At 44.4% G+C, this 10,939-nt stretch overlaps 1 non-coding gene across 1 annotated transcript; it reads right to left on the bottom strand.

The window, feature by feature from the left end:
• Positions 1 to 5,971: 5,971 nt before the first annotated feature.
• Positions 5,972 to 6,044, bottom strand: trnar-ccu (transfer RNA arginine (anticodon CCU)). Its single transcript has one exon. It is a non-coding gene; the product is annotated as a tRNA-Arg (tRNA).
• Between the last annotated feature and the right edge of the window lie 4,895 nt (positions 6,045 to 10,939).

The raw sequence follows: 10,939 nt of genomic DNA, 5'->3' as shown, positions 1-10,939 counted from the left end.
CTCTCTGGAATTTAAATGTTACTGCAGAAGGTTATGGCTAATGACTTGATTAAATGGTGAACCTGGAATATCAAGGGAAGTCACTCACTAATTAAGAGGAAGAAGGTACTTTTGAGTCTTAGAAAGGAGAAAATGGATATTCTTTTATTACAGGAGAAGCACTTGGATGACATGGAGCATTTGAAACTACAGCAGAATGGCTTTGATCAGGTTTACTTCACATCATTTAACACCAGAAGTAGGGGAGTGGCTGTATTGGTGAGGAGGAATCTCCCATTTAAGTTACGAGACTGTGTTAAAGACATGCACACAGGAGGTTTGTAATTCTTATAGCCTTGATAAATGGGGAAGAATATGGTGTTTCAAATGTTTATTGCCCTCCAGCTCATCCCCTTAACTTTTTGTTAGATGCGTTTTCTAAATTGATAAGTCTGGAGTTCTGGCATATCATTAAAGGGGGAGATTTTAACAGTCACATGGATCCCACAGTACAGAGGTTTCCCAAAAGCCCACCACCACCCCTCCCACCCCGATACCCTCTGTACAAACTAAACAATTAGTGGATCTGTGTGTGGAGTGAGGGTTGGTGGACATCTGGAGGTGTCTCCATCCTACAGGCAGGGATTTAACATTGTTTTTCCAATTCACACAGATGTCACACCAGGATTGATTTTTTTCCAATCGCCGTGGCAACCCTGGACTTGGTGGCACCTTGTACGATCGGTAATATTACCATCTCTGATCCCACTCCAGTGTACCTGTTGGTTAAGATTAAGGACATTACAGTGGGTCCAAGGCACTGGCAAATGGATCCTTTTATCCTCAAGGATAATACATTTGTGGGGCATTTGTCTCGGGAATTTTGGGCGTACCTAGACATTAACTCACACTCGGTTCATCGCCCATCCTTCCTTTCGGAAATTGCCAAAGCCTATGCCAGTGGGTCAGTTATTTCCTAAACTGCCAGTAGGAGGTGGAAGAAGGGTGAGCAGCAACGTCTCCTCAAAACACGGTTGAAGGCAGCTGAGAAGGCCTACTTTGACAGGCCCTCGTTGGTCAAGTTACAGAGGATTACGGCGCTGCGGTCTGCATTGAAATCCGTGCTCACGCAGACAGCAAAGAACGAGCTTACTTTTGCAAAAGCAAAGGTTATATGATCACGGTGACAGGTCTGGTAAATACTGAGCATATCTCGCTCGGAAAAGGAGAGTCCCTCAAGCCATTATGGTGATTAGGGAAGGGTCTGGGAACCGAACGTGTGACTCCAAAAAGATTAATGTGTCATTCCAGAGATTTTACTCTAAGTTATACCAATCTGAGGTTTGTGAGAAGGGGCGGGCCAAAATGGAGGCTTTATTCAAGGATCTGGAGCTCCCGGGTGTGACCCCCGAACAAGAGTCTTTTCTCAATGTCCCCTTTATCAGAGCAAGAGGTGCAGGAGGCTGTGAAGCAGCTTCAGAGTGGAAAGGCACCCGGTCCTGATGGACTTCCCAGCAAATTCTAGAAGGAATTTACAAACATATTGTCAGGCCCGATGTTCAACATGTTTAATGACCCATACAGCCATGATTGTCTCCCGCCATCTCTGAGAGAGGCCAATATTTCGCTTATTCTTAAAAAAGGGAAGGTCCCGGGGGACTGTGCTTTGTACAGGCCCATTTCACTCTTAAATGTGGACTTTAAAATCCTCTCCAAGACCTTTGTGTTCAGGCTGGAGACTGTGTTACCTTCTATTGTTAAAGAGGACCAGACGGGCTTCATAAAGGGCCGCAGATCCTCCAATAATGTTAGGAGGCTGCTTAATGTAATTCAAGTGTGTCAACAACAGTCAATATAGGGATTGGTGATTTCTCTAGATACAGAGAAGACCCTTGACCGAGTTGAGAGGCCGTACCTTTTCTATACTCTGGAGCGGTTTGTTTTGGGCGAGGTTTCTATAAGATGGGTAAAGGTTCTCCACAATGACCCTCTCACTGCAATCATCACCAACAGGGTGTGATCAAGCAATTTTAACATTTTTGGGGTCAGCCGGCAGGTCTGTTCCCTTTCCCCACTGCTTTTTACAGTGGGGATTGAATCATTGGTGGAGGGCATTCATAGGGATCCCAATATATCAGCTCCAGACGGGGGGTCAAATTTACATCAGAGTTTATTGTACGTGGACGATGTCTTAATTCTTTAGTCAAATCCAGCAGTTTCAGTCCCTCGCCTGTTCGCATGCATCTGTGTGTTTGGCACCTTTTTGGGGGACAAGATTAATCTTGCAAAATCAGAGGCTTTGCCTATGGTTGGTCTTATGAAAGTGTTAAGTCTTGAGGGTGAATATTGATTCCCATTTAAATGGTCACAGGGGGGTTTTGTGTATTTGAGTATGTTCATTACTCCAGTTCTGAATCGCCTGTTCAAAGCCAATTTTGTTCAATTATTTGACAAAATCAACAAGACCTTCAAAGATGGAGGCGTTTCTGGTCTCGTGGTTGGGTCGGATAGTGCTTATTAAGATGAATATTCTCCCTCGTGTACTATACCCTATCTGGATGCTCTCCCTGATTTTCGATGAGCAAACATTCAGGAGACTGAACGGCTGGTTCAGCCCCTTTATTTGGTATCGTCAGTGGCCCCTCATTAAATGAGCTAAACTGCGAGTGTCTCACAGACTGGGGGGAGTGGATCTCCCCGACATTAAAAGCTACCAACGAAGCTCACTTTTATCCTACATGAGTGATTGGGCTTGTGGGGACCCTGTTTCAATATGGTTAGATGTTGAAACCTCCCAGACTAAGGTCACCCTTTACTCACTTGCTGTGTTTGGACAAAATGAGGACAGTTAGGGAATATTGGCATAACCCAATAGTTATCGATACTGTTAAAGCATGGAGAGCAATTCGGCAGAGGGAAGGCAATCTTGGCAAGACATCTTCTCTTACACCGGGTATGCCGGGTTTTCAACTGGGGATGATAGATTCAGGATCCAAACATTGGGCAGTTAGGGGTGTGTCTTGCGTGGGTGATTTGTTTGAGGGAGACACAATGATGTCCTTCGATCAGTTAGCACGGCAACACAAGCTACCGAACAGGGACCTCTTTCGTTTATTTCAAGTTAGAGATTTTATTTAAAAAAAGACATCAATTTTGACTGATCCCTCCAAGTCTGACATAGAGAGAGGGGTGATTTAGCCCCATATCCTGCAGACCCCACAAAGTTCTGTACTTTTCTGACACAACATCCCACCAAACCCAACACAGACCTGGGGACGTTTCCAGGGGAGATGAGAAACCGACTTGACATCAGACAAAGAAGATCAGCCGTGAAGACAAGGCTTAAAAGTTAGCCATCCCAGATGGGACCTGAACCACAATTCCAGGCAGAGGAGGCCAGTGCCTTATACATTAGACCACTGGGGGCACAGGGACCAATCAGAAATGGCAGCCTGTAAATACTGCACCCTGAACCTCTCATATTGTGTTCTTCTGAGTTTTATACTCTCACTGATTGGTTGTTCCCCCTTCCATCTCACGCTAAATCATTGGCTGCTTGATAAAATTGATCTTACCTCCCAAACGGACAGATGAGAAAATCACCAAACTCCAACTTTGCACAACTCAAGTCTGAGGAAAATGGAGCAGACAGGAAAATAGCAAAGGACTCAATGTTATTTTGTGCAGCACTTTCAAGATATTTGCAGTTGATAAATCCAGTCAATTTGGATTGAGATGGAGTTGATATGGGATGAAAATCAGCCACCACAAAGACCAGGCTTAAAATGTCAACACCCTAAAAGGGATTTGAACCTCCAATCCACTACATCAGAAGCTACAGTCTTACCCATTAAGCGACAAAAACTCAGTGACAATAGTCTACTGGGAATAGTTGATCTAAAAAGAGTTCTACAGCCGAGCATATTCCAAGATCTGTCACGACACACTGAGGGATACACTAAAGTTTAGGACAGCTGCTGCCAAGGTGTAACAGGGAAACAACACAGTCTAAGGTCTTTCTGACAAATGATCACATCGTCCTTTCAGTTCTCAGACCCTCTTGGTGCCTGACACTGAACAGAGATCATTTCGTGCCCAAGTACAAAATGCCTTTTTTTTTTCATGACACAGACCTTTGAGAAATGTCAAAATTCCAGTGTTTTGTTGGTTCTTTTCTCTCTGCATAGACTGTACACAACTGATTTAGAACCTTTGTGTGCATTTCTATTTGATTTTTCATGAATAAAGTACGTTTGTAAATAAACAAAAATCTGGAGAGAGAGAGAAGATCTGCCTGAACTTGCGAGACCCCCCTTTGTGGAAGAGAGCCAGCCCTATATCGGGACAGGAAGGAGATTCCAATGGCCCAACATGGATTGTTCCAGTTAATACCCTCGCCTCCTTGACCACAAAGTGAAGTGGGAAATGGCATGGTGCAGGGAGACACTAGGTACACGAACACAAAAGATGGCTGCTGAGCCATAAGTTGGCCACTTGGCACACAAGATGGCCCCCAGACCACAATATGGAGAGATAGCAGAGCAAACACAGACACTGCCTGGGGGCACCAGAATGCCAGCACAATGCACTCACAACCGAGTTGATTAGTTTAAGGCGGATGGGAGAGACAATACACATGAATAATATACACTGCCCGCCGAAGGGTCTGGGTCAGACAACACCTTTGATAGAAATGCTAACTGTTAGATACAGCCTCAATACAGAGTGATAATAGCCAGGGCTGCAGTATTAGGCCTTCTCAGGAAGAGCGATTAGCGCCCATTACTACAGCAACGGACCTCCGCGCAGACGCTGAAACTGACAACAACTGCACTGAAGTTAACAAAGGCCATGCTGGAACTGACAATAATTGCACCGAAACGATCAAGGATTCTGCAATGTTTACAATAAACAAGCCATGTTACAGAGACAATAACCTCATCACTGAACTATTATATCACAAAATGTATAACAGTATCTTGACCATGTGCTCCGGGTTGAGAGAAGAATCACAGCTGACCACTGTGCTGTTGGAGCTGCTCTCTCCCCGGAGCTCCGGGATTTCCTTGGACAATAAACTCTGTTGGTGAACCCCGACTCTGACTCAGAGCCTGGTGATTTTCAGCAGTTGCCTTCCCACAAATGTTTGTCCAATCTGTGGATGTGGCACTCCAAGTTCTCCAACGATGGCCTAACTACCTCACATCCCCATCATAGCCTCCTTGCAATTGTATTCAATACCTTGACTAAGAAAGGTAAGGGCCCAAATGCATAGCCACAGCCCCATCAGTTCCAACCTTGAACACCCAGATTTCAATCATTTCCATTGACATATTGGACCTTATCATAAATACCAAACATGCAGGTAATCTGGGGTTCAGCTGGTAATGTTGACAGAATATAGCTTAGACTGACACCAACACAACCGAAACAGAAGTTACTTTGTCCATAGATTGGTAGCTCTATCTGTTGGAGCCCCAGTGACCTCATAGGTAAGGTACTAATTTCCTAAACCAGAGAGTATGGGCTCAAGTCTTATTTGGGGTATTGGTTTTGTTGAAACCTTCACTGTGCAGCTGATCTCAATCCTGTGTGGTCACATGACCATGGCAACAAAATCAGGCATTCTCAATTGATCCTCAGATGGAGATACTTGACCTGATAGAAAATTGGCCAAACTAAATTAAACAGCAGCTATCAGCTCCAGAGAACAGTGCAGATAAGATCAAAGAGTTACAAAGATTCAAGAAGAACCAGTTCCAACCAGACTGAGGGTTGTATATTGGAGAAGTGTCAGGTTTTCAGCCATTGTGACTGTGCTGTCTCTTTCTGGGAATTCACCCCCATATCCTGCATACCCTGAAAATTCAGTGTTTTTCTGTCACAATTTCCCACCAACCCAATACAGACCTGGGGACTTTTCTTGGGGAGGTGAGAAATCGACTTGACCTCGGACAAAGGTCAGTCATGAAGACTGGGGTTAAAAGGCTAACACCCCAGATGGGACTTGAACCCACAATCCCGGGCATAGGAGGCCTGTGCCTTATCCATTAGGCCACTGGGGTGGCATGGATGTGTGAAAAATGGCAGCTTTTACATACTGCTCCGAGTCCGCTCAGAGTGTGTTTTTCTGAGATTTATATCCTTCCTGCTTGTTTTTTTACCCCTTCCATCTCAATCTAAATTGTTCACTGCTTGATAAATTGATCTTGCCTCCCATTTCTCCCCAAACGGACATTAGAGAAATCACAGCCGGTCAGACAGCATCCGAGGACCAGGAGAGTCGACGTTTCGAGCATAGGCCTGAAGAGCTTATACTCGAAACATCGACTCCCCTGCTCCTCGGATGCCACCTGACCAGCTGTACTTTTCCAGCACCACACAGTTTGACTCTGATCTCTCACATCTGCAGTGCTCACTTTCTCCCAGTCGAGAAATCAACTCAACTCCAACTTTGCAAACCTACAGTTTGAGGCAAATGGAGCAGAAGGAAAAGGGCTCAATGTTATTGTGTGCAGCACTTTCAAGATATTTGCAGTTAGTGGGGAAGGAGGAAGTGGAGATGTTGTAAAAAGCAGCACTGAGGACAAATCAACACAATCTTAGTGGGCATTCAGCCCATTGTGGCTGTGCTGTCTCTTTCAGATAATTCACCCCAAGATCTCTCAAATCCTGGAATTACCTTGTGCAAGTTTCTATTACACATCATTTGCATAAGCTCAACGTAGGCACAGTGATTTTTAACAGAGTACTGTTGTTGATATATATTTTAGAACATAGAACATAGAAAAGTATTGCACAGAATAAGCTCTTTGGCCCACAATGTTATGCCGTGGATTAATCCTAATGTAAAATAAAATAACTTCACCTCCACACCCCTCAATTCACTGCTATCCATGTGCATGTCCAGCAGTCGCTTCAATGTCCCGAATGACTCTGCTTCCACCACCACCACTGGCAACGCATTCCATGCATCCACAACTCTCTGCGTAAAGAACCTTCCTCTGACATTCCCTCTATACCTTTCTCCCAATATCTTCAAACTGTGACCCCTCGTGCCAGTCCACTTTGTTCCACAAATCCAGACGACACAGGTTTCTGTACAATGGTGGATGCTTTATTATCGGACAGTTGGCGAGAGATTCAAAATGTCCCCAAAGGTCGCCATGAGTCTACTTGGAATGACACTTCTCCATGAATCTCTGCCCTACACACAGAGACAGTATCTTTTATAGGAATTAAACAAAAGGGTTATCAGTCACATGGGCGATTGTATTAAACATAGTTTCAAGCAGGTAATTATCAATTTACAAAGCCCGATGAACAGCGATGTCCTGTGCTAACGTGTGAATAGATTACAGAAGCTCATTATCATATTCTTCACGGTGATGTGTTGATGTGAAGAGATGATAACAGAAGGGTTTTGCCTGCTGGAAATGGGGGATTCACATCCCTATGGTAATATGGAGGGGAAGGAAGACAATGGGAGTGGGAGGCAGTTTAACAGGGTTGTGGCCAAGGCTAGCAGTCTTGTGTGGAAAGGGCAAATCCCTCTGTCCAGGACTACAGGGGGAATCCACATGTGTGGCTCCACTCGGCTCTATTTCTGAGATACAGTCAGCCTCCCCCCTGACTGAGATGTTCTGTCTGTATTGTAAGAGGACAGGCTTTCCGTTGATACTGCAGTAAGGCCTTTGGTAGTGGAACGTTTAACCCTTGAGTCACCAATGTGTCCTGAAAGAGAAGCAAAGCATGGAACTGACCCCTCTTTGTTCATTTTAACTTCCTCACCAAGATGCCAATATTTTCATGTACAAGTTTGACCAAGACGACTTTGCTGCACAGGCGCTATGACAACAGATGAATGGACACCGCGCAACAATCACCAGACACGGGTGTCCCCTCCCAGTCAGGGAACACTTCAGCAGTCAGGGACATTCACCCTCAGAGCTTCGGGTGACCATCCTCCAAGGGAGACTCCAGGATACACAACGACACAAAGTGGCCGAGCAGAAGCTGATAGCCAAGTTCGGTCCACATGGGAATGGCCTCAACTGGGACCTTGGGCTCATGTCACACTACAGGGGACCCCACTACACTATACACTCTCTCAAAGACAGACGCACACACAGACACACACACAGACACACACACACACACACACACAGACACACAGACAGACACATATACACACACTCACACCCATAAACACACGCTCACAGGCTTATACTTCTTCACACTCACACTCACATGCCCATAGTCACTCACTCTCTCTCTCATGCACGCGTGTACACACACATAGGTCTTCGGGATGAATTTGCATTTGCACAATCTGCAGGCAGTCAATGCAGGCAGGCAGTCAATGGAGTATTTTATACATTCCACTTTGGAACTAGGACCAGTCTGCTCAGAGTGTGTCTGGGAAAATTAACAAACAGTGAAATTCACAACTAATCCTGGAGGAACCTGTTTGGGGGAGGTCACAGCACAGAAATAGACAAGTGAATATTTTACGTGTGGCCTTACAGTAAGTCTGCAGTGGTGGGTAGAGTGGGTTCTTTCTTGATTATATGTTTTATTGAGCTATGTCTCTTGATTAAACTTAAAATATAAGCCATAAGTATTAATTTCACCTGGAGCAGTGTTTGGTAGAGGAATAAGACAGTGCTATTTTCTGGGTCTGTAGATTGAAAGAAACAAAAATGGCTTTAGTAGAGTGATATGCTCTTCTTGTCGGATGTGGGAGCTTTAGGGAGAGTTTACCAGTTACTGAGGATTATGTCTGCAATAAATGCTGTTGGTTGGAGAAATCAGATCGAATGGATTGGTTGGAGAGACAGTTAGAGACCATGAGGTATTTACAAAAGCAAGGGGATGTGATGGATGGCAGTTATAGGAAGGGGGAAAGTCTCAGATAGTCACATTGATGGGTTAACGCCAGGAAAGGTAAGACAGGTAGGCAGTTAATGCAGGATTCTTCTGTGGTTATCCCCATTTCAAACAAATATGCTTTTTTGGAAAATGAAGGGAGTGATGGATTCTCAGGGGAACAAAAATCCCATTCAGGCCCAACCCCTATCCTCTCACCCTGCATTCCCCAAAGCCATTCCACCGAACCTGCACATCTTTGGACGTGGAAGGAAACCAAAGCACCCGGAGTACCCCATGGAGAGAATGTGCAAACTCGACACAAACAGACACCCAAGGGAGGAATCAAAGCCAGGTCCCTGACAATGTGAGGCAGCAGTGGTACCCACTGAGCCGCCATGCCATCCCCAGGAGAATCTCAGCAGGTTTTCAGCCATTGTGACTGTGCTGTCTCTTTCAGACGATTCACCTCAATCCTGCAAATCTTGTGCAAGAAGATGTTGTGCACCACTTCCCATCAACTGAATGCAGACATGGAGAATTTCCCAAAGTAGATTAGAAATCAAGTTGACAATCAATTGTTGGCTTCTTGATTAATCAATCTCGCTTCCCCAAACGGACAGTTGAGAAATTAACCAAATTCCAATGTTGCACAACTCAAGTCTGAGGAATATGGAGCAGACAAGAAAATAGCAAAGGGCTCAATGTTATTTTGTGCAGCACCTTGAAGATATTTGCAGTTACTGAGGAAGGAGTAAGTGGAGATGTTGCAAAAAGCTGCATTGAGGACAATTCAACAGAATCATAGCAGGCATTCAGCCCATTGTGACTGTGCTGTCTCTTTCAGACAATTCACCCCAAGATCTCTCAATTCCTGGAATTACCTTGTGCAAGTTTCGAATAATCATCGTTAAAAGTCAGACAACACCAGGTTGTAGTCCAACAGGTTTATCTCAAAGTACTAGCTTTCAGAGCTGCTGCTGCTGCTTCGTCAGGTGGTTGTGGAGTATAAGATTGTAAGATACAGAATTTATGGCAAAAGTTTACAGTGTGATGTCTCTGAAATTATATATTGAAAAAATTTGGATTGTATGTGAAGTCTCTCATCTTTTAGAAAGACCAGGTTGGTTTCAGTTCTTTCATGTGTAAATCACAAAATGTTTTTCATTGCCAATTGAAATGGCAAGCTGTCCAATAAAAGCTAAATGCTGTGAATGCTGGAAATCTGAAACAGAAAAAATGCTGGAGGAATCATGACTCAAAAACATGATTGAATTTTCTGAAAAAGTCACAAAGAGGATTGATGAGGGCAGAGTGGTGGATGTGATCTATATGGACTTCAGTAAGGCGTTCGACAAGGTTCCCCATGGGAAGCTGATCAGCAAGGTTAGATCTCATGGAATACAGGGAGAACTAGCTATTTGGATATAGAACTGGCTCAAAGGTAGGAGACAGAGGATGGTGGTGGAGGGTTGTTTTTCAGACTGGAGCCCTGTGACCAATGGAGTGCCACAAGAATCAGTGCTGGGTCCACTACTTTCCGTCATTTATATATATGTTAGTATCATTATGAGGTATCATTAGTAAGTTTGCAGGTGACACCTAAATTGGAGGTGTAGTGGACAGCAAAGAAGGTTCCCTCAGATTACAACGGGATCTTGATTAGAAGGGCCGATGAGCTGAGGAGTGATGGGTGGAGTTTAATTTAGATCAATGTGAGGTGCTGCATTTTGGGAAAGCAAATCTTAGCTGGGCTTATACACTTAATGGGAATGTCCCAGGGAGTGTTGCTGAACAAAGAGACCTTAGAGTGTAGGTTCATAGCTCCTTGAAAGTAGAGTCGCAGATCGATAGGATAGTGAAGAAGGCGTTTGGTATGCTTTCCTTTATTCTAAATCAGTTGTGTACAGTCTATGCAGAGAGATAAGAACCAACAAAACATTGGAATGTTGACATTTCTCAAAGCTTCTGTATCGTTGTGAACAAAAAGGCATTTTGTACTTGGGCAGGAACCGATCTCTGTTCATTGTCAGGCACCAAGAGGGTCTGAGAATTGAAAGAATGATGTGATAATTTGTCAGAAAGACCTGAG

Source organism: Chiloscyllium punctatum, chromosome 18 (genome assembly GCF_047496795.1).
Source record: "Chiloscyllium punctatum isolate Juve2018m chromosome 18, sChiPun1.3, whole genome shotgun sequence".
Taxonomy (NCBI): Eukaryota; Metazoa; Chordata; class Chondrichthyes; order Orectolobiformes; family Hemiscylliidae; genus Chiloscyllium; species Chiloscyllium punctatum.
This window is presented reverse-complemented; position numbering and strand designations above follow the sequence as displayed.